A 7,432-nucleotide genomic window follows, 5' to 3' on the forward strand; every position below is an offset into this window, starting at 1 on the left:
GTAGTTTGGGCCTGGTGGACGATGCCTGTAATCTCAGCACTTTGGGAAGCCAAAGAAGAAGGATTGCTTGGGTCCATGAGTTTGACACCAGCCTGGGCCACATAGGAAGACTCCTCTCTACAAAGGGGTGGGGGGAAAGAAAAGAAAAATGAGCCAGGCATGATGGGGTGTGCCTATAGTCCCAGCTACTTGGGAGGCTGAGGTGGGAGGATCACTTGAGCATAGGAGGTTGAGGCTGCAGTGAGCTATGATTGTACCACTGCACTCCAGCCTGGGTAACAGAGCAAGACCCCATCTAAAAAAAAAAGTAGTTTTAGGATCCGCCTCACCCTGATGTGTTCTGAGCCAGCAGGTCTTGGGTTCGGCTGAAGAATCTGCATTTTGAGTAAGGGCTCTTGGACATTCTGACACACGTGGACACAAGACCTTATTTTGAGAACCACTGGAAAGAAGTTTTTTGGCTCTTGGAGCCTGCATTTCCCAAATGCTTCCCTCAGAAAATCAGCAAGACCCCATACAATGAGCCCCAAGGAAGCACTGTATATTGTATTAGGTCCTGATGAGAGAGAGGCAGAGAAATGTGAACTCTGCTCTTTGCCCCCTGGGAAGTAGCCCCTTTAAAGTGTCTGTGCAGCCCTCACAGGAGAGTGGAGGACAATGACTGGGTTGAAGGAAGTTCCTAAATCAAGGAGGGGAATGGTGCGAGGGAAGGAGCATGCTTCATTGATCCCATGCCGTTGAGATCTGGAGTTGAATCCAGTGCCGACTAAGCCCTCACTTCTTGATACCACTCACACAGTGAATAATGAGATGGTGGTTTGACTCATCAACTGTCTAGAAAGCCTTATCACATCCTAAAGTAGAAACACCACTTAGTAAGGTGGGCTTCAAACAAAGGGGATCTTCTGGCCTCAGGACACTCCTGGGGAAATGTGGGGTGAGGGAGCAGGGCATGGGACCCAGTGCCCTCGGCATCAGTACAGGAATTCAGGGAAAGTGAAAGCCTCGTCCTATGGGAACTGGTGTGGCCTGGGTTTTCTTCCAGTTGCTTCGGAAGGAAATGCTGGAGCCTCAGGGAAAAGGTCACCCAGGCAGTAGGTCAGTGCTCCCACCTGAGGGAAGACAGGAGCTGGGGTGGGGACAGGGAAAGAGTTGTCAGTGGCATTGGAGTCTTTGCTTCTTGAGGCCAAGTTCTCCCCTGGAAGCCAGGGATGGGTGGAAAAGCAGTCACCGTTGGCAAGGAGGTGTGGGAGGCCTGGGTGTGTCCCAGGAGGACAGGACACTGGGAGAGCTTGTCCTTGGAGGGGCGAGGCTGAGGCCACTGCTGCTCTTCAGGCTGATGCATGGTGGAGGAAGTCCCCTGGAGGAGAAGAAACAAGGCCAAGGCCAGTGAAAGGCAGGCAGGAGCCAAGACCTGTCCTACCTACTTCAGGAAGCTTCCTGGGGGAGGAGACTGGGTGCAAGAAGGGGGGACTGGGTACAAAAGCTTGAGCTCATTTCTGTTTCTTACAACTTAAAAACAAGCTGCATTTCTACCCACAGTGGAGTCTGGTGTTCCCTTCCCAGGTCTGTGCCCATGAGAAGGGACAGAGAGACTGAGGGAGACTGGCCTCCACTGGCGGGGTCCTGGGGCAGGGTGGGGCTGACAGCTGCTTCTGGGTCACAAGTGATCCCAGGCCAGGTGAGAAAGGAATGCAGGTGGCTTCTGGGACTTGTGAGCCAATGTGGCTGGGGAGGTGCCCAGTCTCTCTTTGGGACTCTGTGGGTCTTTGTAGAGCAGTGACTGGCATTTTCCTCATCTCACCCAAAGCTGCCTCCAGAGTGATAGAAAGAGTCCTAGTGAGTGTCCAGGTATAGGTTCCCTCTCCTTGTACCTGGACAAGGTGAGGACCATCTTTGGAGCAAGAAGCACATTCTTAAAGAACCAGCCACAAACTAGGTCAGTTTCAGGGATGGAGTGTTGCAATGCTTCCAGTGAGAGGCACATGGGTGTTGCCACTTGGGAGAGGCGAACGGGTTCTGGAAAAACGCCCCCCACCCCACCCCCATCCCCACCCCCACTCTGCTTAACTTTCTTGTTTCATATTAGAGCTAAGCAATGATTCTATTTTTTTATGTAGTTTTTTTTTTTTTAAATGAGTGAGACTGTTTTTCCCCTTGCACCTCTTTTGATTTGGTTCTCAGGAGTAGTTTGGAATTTAGTAACAATGGCCTCTAAGCTCTGTGGACTGATGCCTGTGAGGCTCCTCAGATGGTGATTTAGAGTCAAGGGAACATGCAGTGTTGGGGCTGGAAAGGGCCTCGCAGATCACCCTTGACTGACAGCAGAGCTGAGACACTGAGGTTTGCCCACCGTCTGGGAACAAAGTCGCTGCCTCTATATTAAGCCGCTTCAGAGAAATGACTATAGACATCTTTCTGAAAACCCTTCAGAGAAGCAGATCCATCATTTTCTGTGACAGGATGCTTCAGCGTTAACCATTTCTGAAGCTTAGGAAGTGGTTTTTATTTTATTTTATTTTTCGAAGAGTGTAGGGTCCTGGGGAAGAGGGTTGTTCCAACTTGTTGTTCCTGTATAATTGTAGGAAGATTTGACATTGCCATCTTTTTGGCCAAGGAGCTGGGACCGGAGAAGTGTGGCAAGGCTATGTCTTTCCAGAACCTTCCTGTTCCTTTTGGATTTGAGTCTGGTGAGTTTCAGAGCTGGTTGTAAATCAAACTTATAAACAAAATGTATAAGCATCTCTAGCTTGTAGACGTGTACCAGGAAACCTATCATCTCTTCCTGATTTGAATGCTTATTACATTTTCGCTGTATCACTTTAGTAGTATTTTTTTTTTTGAGGTGGGGTCTCACTCTATAACCCCACCTGGAGTACAGTGGTACAATCACAGCTCACTGCAGTCTTGACCTGCTGGGCTCAAGCCATCCTCTCGCCTCAGCCTCCTGAGTATCTGGGATTGCAGGTTCATGCCACCATGCTGGGCTAGTTTTTGTAGAGGTGGGATTTTGCCAGGCTGCCCAGGCTGGTATTGAACTCTTGGGCTCAAGCGATCCTCCCACCTCAGCCTCCCAAAGTGTGAGGATTAGAGGCATGAGGCACTGAGCCTCGCTTTTGTGGTATTTCTAATACTTGTTCCTGTGCTACAGTCATTCGTTTAATACATCATCGCTCCTGTACTGAATGTGAAGAGCTCTGAAGGCCTGAACTGTGTCGGGTCAATGTCTTGCACTTGGTAGGTTCTTGAAACAAGATGTTGGGTCAATCACATTCCCCACTATGGCAGAGGCCATCGTTTGTAACCTGGCACCCACCAGCGATGGATGAACCTCATTTTGGAGGTCATGATTCTCTATCATTGTTTAGTTTCTTTTATATCTCTTTGCACAGAAAATGCAATTAAAAATACAAATGAATGGGTCACATTTTTAAAAGATTTTTTTTGGAGGGAATAACGCAAAAAACATGTTAATAGGCTGTCAGTGTTGAGGTATCAAGATTCCAGCCTAAGAGGACACAGGGATTGACTTACAGAAAACTTGCCCTTACTCTATGCCCCCTGAAGGGGTCCTGAATGTGTGGGGCTAGGGGATGGGGGACAGGAAGCCTGTCTCAGGTTCAGAGGGTTAATGATGTCATCCTCTCGGAGGCAAATTTCTGTGGGAGGTACTGCCCTGCATTTACAGAACCTGCCCATGATAGGTTTGAAATCTATTTGGGCTCGGAGGGAGGTGTGACCTGTCAACATCTCATTTCTATCGTTGTTCATCTGATTTTTTTTTTAATTGTAAGCCATGAAAAAAGGATGCTTCAATGTTTCCTTTCAGGAAGAAGAACTGGAATTTGATTGTAGGAAGTGAGCCCTTTGAGCTTGCTGGCGGCCTCTGACCACAAGCTGCATTCAAAAATGCTTCTCAGGTCTAGGCCTGCATTTTTTAATGACTAAGTGGCCTTTGTCTATTTCCTTCCAAGATGGTGCCCAAAGGCTTGGGGACTTTGAGTTGGGGAGTCAGCATTCCGACAGACAGGTCCCAGCTGAGGTGAGCATGCACACTGTACTGGCCACCTGGAAGGGACTCGAAGAGGACAAAACGTTCAGATCAATTTCCAAAGCTGTGGGTTCTTTTGGCTTCTGGCATCTGGGTTGGTGCTTAAGGCCTGTCACTGGCCACACCTGGCCTTACTGAGCCCATGGCTGGCCCCTCAGTGACATGGGCCCCAAGAGTGTATCTGTTTGCTCATTTGTTTGGGGACAGGAGGTTTGGTATGAGGGGCAGTTGGCGGAAAATAAAGAGCAAGAAGACAATTTCCATTCAGTTCCTAGTGGAACAATGAATTATTTGGGAGTGAATTGATGTGAGGCAAATACCAAATATTTTTAACTCTTAAAGCAAAAGGGATTACTGAAAGATCATTAAATCTACCTTTATTTTGCTACACAGGAAGAGATTATGAAGAAATGCCTCTTTGTGGCCATTCGCGTTTAGAAGTTCCTTGAGGTTGCCTGGAGGTTATCACTGCAGCAAGTCACAGCTGCTATGAACTTTTTCCAGGAGGTGGGCCTTTCTGCTGAGGCCTCAGCTCTGTGTTTTTGAAAGTCCTCTGTTTGTAGACAGATGCTCCATTAGTTCTCTATGCTCCTGTTAAAACTCAGGAAAAACAAAGGGACCTAATTCTTTTTGTAACAAAACACGAGTCATTCTGATTATGGTTGCTTCTGTTCCTGCAAAATCATGCTGATTCTTGATAAAATGCTGCAATCACACGGTATGGTTCATTCTGCTTCTTGAAGGGCTTGCAAACGTTTACGCATGAAAGCCCACCGTGCTCTGGCAGGCTGGGTAGATGGGGAAAAGATCAGAAACAGAAGTTGTTCTGGTTTGTTTGCTGAAATGGAAAAGTCTGTGAAGTTGGATTCTCACATGCGAGATTGTAGAGTCACTTTTCCTTCTCATCAGGTGCCCTGATTATTATGCAAGAGAGCATTGTCTGTAGCAGTGTCAACAAAGGGAACAACATCAGCAGATTATGCTGTTCTGCGATGTTTTCTCAATGCTTGAGCTGGATTTGCTCGTAAGCACCTCCAGTTCTCTCTCCTGCTACAGGAACTAGTAAATCCAACAAACATTTGTCCGGTTCCAGATTGTACACAGCCAGTGGCTGTATAAGGGCATGGGGAGAGACAAAGTGGATTAGATCTAGTCCAAGCCCCCTGGGTGCCTCTTGGGAAGTAAGATTCTCACACAAGAAGACTAAAATGGTCACAGAAAGGACAGAGTCACTATATATACTGAGGGCCCAGTGGATGACACAGACAAACTGCTGTCAGGGTTCAGAGAAAGCAAAACTGCAACACCGTAGGACTGATTGTCCCAGAAGCCTTGGTTCCAGAGGAAAGAAGCCCACCCTTTAGTTGGAGGTGTAATCTTTTCTTTCAGTTCTTTCTCTTCTCTGAGTTCATAAACATATATGAGGATCTGGGTTGTAACTTGCCTTTAACTTGCAGTGCATGCTAGAAAACGGAAGTGCTTACCTTGACCACTCTTGAGTAAATGCTGCCTTAGCTAGAAAATAGAAGTTTTCTTAGCGATTGCTAGGGATATGTACAAAATTGCACGTGGAAAATCAGTGTTCTTAAGCATCAAAGTCAGTCAGGAGGGTTATAAACAAAGAGTATGGAGACTGCAGGCCTCTACTTCGGTCTCTGTCCCAGACTGGCAGTTTCATTTTAAGCAAATGGTCATCTTTGAACAACAAGAATGACAATGATGACAATAATGACAAAAGTCTAAATAAAAGAATATCTTGTCGATTGTTGTAAGGATGGGAAATAACTATGATCCTATTATCCTCAAAGAACTTCTAGGTTCTTTCCTGTTGGGTTCTCCAACTTTACCAGTCGTTTTTTTTCTGTCAATCATTTGTGTTTGTAAAAGGCAGAGGACTTTGGAATGAGACAGTTTGGGTTTGTAATTTGGCTCTGTCGCTTGGTAACTGTGGACTTGGGTGAGTCACTCACCATCTGGGACCCTCAGTTTCGCCATCCAGACATGGTGGTAATATGTCTGCTTCTTTTTTTTTTTTTTTTTTGTGAAATGGAGTCTCACTCTGTTGCCCAGGCTGGAGTGCAGTGGCACAATCTCGGTTCACTGCAAGCTCCACCTCCTGGGTTCACGCCATTCTCCTGCCTCAGCCTGCCGAGTAGCTGGGACTACCGGTGCCCGCCACCACACCCGGCTATTTTTTTTGAATTTTTAGTAGAGACGGGGTTTCACCGTGTTAGTCAGGATGGTCTTGATCTCCTGACCTCGTGATCCGCCCGCCTCGGCCTCCCAAAGTGCTGGGATTACAGGCGTGAGCCACTGCGCCCGGCCTACTTCTTAGGATTGCTGGAAAATTAACTGAGATTGATCCTTGTGAAATGCATAGCAGAGAACTGGCATGTGCTAAGGACTCAATAATAGCATCTCTTGGTGTGCTTGAAGGATCTGTTTCATGGCTGTGACCAGCTTCAGGGGATTCACACAGGTGGTCTGCTGTCCTGAAGAAAAGTGAGAGTGTGCTTCCCCACCTCTGCAAGGTTGGGGGAGCCCTGGCCTGCAACAGTGGCTCGAGGGGTGTCAGTCCCATCTGCTTTAGATGCCCTCCTTGTTGGTGTTTGTATATTGGTCACACTGATTTCATGCTGCACCTGGGGTGCTTGGTTTATCCCGTCTACCAGCTGATGTTTGGCTGTAGAAAGGACACAGCCAGAGCCAGGCACAGCAAAGAATCAGGGGTGATAAATCTGGACTATTGAAGCTATTGGAATTGGGCAGCTGGGCCTCATCCCATGCCGTCCTACCTCCCTCTTCTTTGAGATGTTTGGCTTAGTACTCCCAAGGGAGAAATGGGGAGTGAAGCCTTGCAACTAGGGGTGGAGATGAAATGCCTAAGTGCACACAGGCAATGCGGCTGGAACTTCTGTGCCCCTCCTGGCTCCATCACTTCCCAGTTAGGCCATCCTGAGCCTGTTATCTCACCTCTTTCTGCCCTGGTTTGCTCATCTCTAAAATGAGGAGAAGAATCATACCTACTTCTCTAGGTTGCTCTTGGATTAAAGGACTTAATATACACAAAGCAATAAACAGTTCCCGGCATATAATAAATAAATGTTAACACATTGATGCTCAATGCATGTTAATTATTTTAATTCATTATCCAACTCACTTAGATTCGAGTGGAATTACAGTCAGTTCCCTGAGGAAGGCAGGTTGTTTTCTGTCCCTGTGGCCCTTGGTTATTACAAACTTTAATAAGGATACTATTCCCTCCCCTTGTACTAGATTTTCCTCCGTCATTACAGCTTCCCGCCACTGACATACCTTTGCTGTGATTAGTAGGTGTAGGAAAAATGTTGTGGTCTGGTCTATGTCGTGAAAATATTTGCA

This window comes from Pongo abelii, chromosome 8 (genome assembly GCF_028885655.2).
Source record: "Pongo abelii isolate AG06213 chromosome 8, NHGRI_mPonAbe1-v2.0_pri, whole genome shotgun sequence".
NCBI classification, from domain to species: domain Eukaryota; kingdom Metazoa; phylum Chordata; class Mammalia; order Primates; family Hominidae; genus Pongo; species Pongo abelii.